Below are 2,937 nucleotides of genomic sequence, written 5' to 3' on the forward strand. Positions count from 1 at the left end.
AAGTTAAAAAAAAGAAAAGAAAAGAAAAAAGGAAAGGAAAGGAAAGGAAAGGAAAGGAAAGGAAAGGAAAGGAAAGAGGAAAGGAAAGAGGAAAGGAAAGAGGAAAGGAAAGAGGAAAGGAAAGAGGAAAGGAAAGAGGAAAGGAAAGAGGAAAGGAAAGAGGAAAGGAAAGAGGAAAGGAAAGGAAAGGAAAGAGGAAAGGAAAGAGGAAAGGAAAGGAAAGGAAAGAGGAAAGGAAAGAGGAAAGGAAAGGAAAGAGGAAAGGAAAGAGGAAAGGAAAGAGGGAAGGAAAGAGGGAAGGAAAGAGGGAAGGAAAGAGGGAAGGAAAGAGGGAAGTAAAGGGAAAAGGGAAGGGAAGGGAAGGGAAGGGAAGGGAAGAAAAGAAAATGGTTTCAAACATATTGGTAAGGCTGGGGCGCGGTGGCTCACGCCTGTAATCCCAGCACTTTGGGAGGCTGAGGCAGGCAGATCACCTGAGATCGGGAGTTCGAGACTAGCCTGACCAACATGAAAAAACTCCATCTCTACTAAAAACACAAAAAATTAGCCAGGCATGGTGGCACATGCCTATAATCCCAGCTACCTGGGAGCCTAATACTTTGAAATATATCTATGTGTGTGTATACATATATATACATACATATGTACATATATGTATGTATATATGAATGACTATTACTTCATATTACTTCAGCCCTGGCACAGTCTTAAAACCTTATACAACTTTTTTATACTCCTCAAATTTTCTATTGGGGCTGAGCACAGTGGCTTATGCCTATAATCCCAGCCCTTTGGGAGGTTGAGGCGGGCGGATCACTTGAGGTCAGGAGTTTGAGACCTCAAAGTGGTGGCGCACACCTGTAATCCCAGGTACTCAGAAGGCTGAGGCAGGAGAATCACTTGAACTTGGGAGGTGGAGGCTGCAGTGAGGCCAGATCGTGCCACTGCACTCCAGCCTGGGCGACGGAGCAGAGACTCTGTCTCAAAAAAAAAAAAAAAATTTCTATTGGTTCTAAGCAAAAGGACAAAGTAGAGAAATATAAAAGGGTGCCTATCCCCTGACCGTTTAGTGTCTTTCCCCACGGAATTTTCATTTTAAAAAAATATATTTTAAAATACAGACTAGGTCTTGCTATGTTGCCCAGGCTGACCCTGAACTCCTGGCCTCAAGCAATCCTTTTGCTTCACCCTCCCAAAAGTACTAGGATTACAGGCATAAGCCACCATGCCCAGCTGAAATTTCTTACAGCACTTTTTCTTTCAAAAACAGGAGAAAAGATATGAGTTAGTTATGTTTTTAGCAGAAATAGGTAAGGTACCAAACATAGCCACAAGAGCAATAAGATGTCAATGACAGAGACAGAAAATAAAGAGAGGCAAGATGTTAGACCACGCTGATAGTTGTTCAACTAGCAACTTTACCCTTTTCCCTGGTCCCCTTGAATGGGTCCTCTGTTCCCTGCCCTGCCCAGAACAGAAAAGCCACCACCAGTCACTTGGAACTGGCAGAGACCAGACTTCCATTGCCAAGAATGTTTCACAATAATAAAAGCTTATTTAACATCTGAAGGCTTAATTAGAATATTACAACAGACAAGTCTGAGTTACCTAAATGAAATAAATGAGCTACTTTCGGGGTAGGATAGTGGGGGAACCACTCTCCTTAAATGGATGTCCTTAAGGGAGAAAATATCTAGCTCTTAATTTTAGTCTCTTAGCAGACAGATATCCTAGGGAGGTTTTACTGCTGTCTGGCATGCCATTGTCTTGTAAGTCTAATAAATGAGAATGTGAGCTCGTGCCCTAGGCGGTGAGTCTAAAGGCTTATGAAAGGGAATGATGAAGCAAATTAACAAAGGAGACGAGACTGCAGGCTAGACAAGTAGACACATTCTTTTTTTTTTTTTTTTTTGAGACAGAGTCTCACTTTGTCACCCAGGCTGGACTGCAGTGGCACAATCTCGACTCACTACAACCTCTGTCTCCCAGGCTCAAGCAATTCTCCTGCCTCAGCCTCCCAAGTAGCTGGGATTACAGGTGTGTGCCACCACACTCGGCTAATTTTTGTATTTTTAGTAGAGACGGGGTTTCACCATGTTGGCCAGGCTAGTCTCAACTCCTGACCTCAAGTGACCCGCCTGCCTTGGCCTCCCAAAGCGCTGGGATTACAGGTGTGAGCCACCACACCTGGCCAAGTAGACATGTTCTTGCCATAGTCTCTACAGTCACAAGTTCATCAGTTGGGGGGAGGGGGGATGGTTAATGGGTACAGAAAAATAGAATAAGATCTAGTATTTGATAGCACAACAGAGTGACTCTAGTTAATAATAATTTAACCATACAATTTGAAATAACTAAAAGAGTATAACTGGATTGTTTGTGACACAAAGAATAAACGCCTGAGGTGACAGATACCCCACTTTCCCAATGTTTAATAGGATACCCTATTACACATTGTATTCCTGTATCAAAATATCCTCTATACCCTACAAATATATACACCAATTATATACCCACAAAAATTTTTTTAAAAAACTTTCTAAGAAATTGATCAAAATCAATCACTCCTTTTTAAATATATGTATAAAAGGTTGTTATAAAGTTCTAGTTAAGACTATCTCACCTTGGGAGCTGAAGGCAAATATCTGGCATATTCAAGTGCTATTCAAGAAAACAAAAATAATAAGGCTTTTATTAGCAGCAGTCAGTATTCATTTTTAGTGTTGTTACATATTCTTTTTTTTTTTCCCTTCAGACAGATTCTTATTCTGTCACCCAGGCTGGAGTACAGATCCTGGCTCACTGTAACCTCCACCTCCCAGGTTCAAGCAATTCTCCTGCCTCAGCCTCCCAAGTAGCTGGGACTACAGGTGCCCGCCACCATGCCTGGCTAATTTTTGTATTTTTAGTAGAGACGGGGTTTCGCCATGTTGGTCT

The sequence above is a fragment of the Rhinopithecus bieti genome, unplaced genomic scaffold (assembly GCF_001698545.2).
Source record: "Rhinopithecus bieti isolate Rb0 unplaced genomic scaffold, ASM169854v2 scaffold_15676, whole genome shotgun sequence".
NCBI classification, from domain to species: domain Eukaryota; kingdom Metazoa; phylum Chordata; class Mammalia; order Primates; family Cercopithecidae; genus Rhinopithecus; species Rhinopithecus bieti.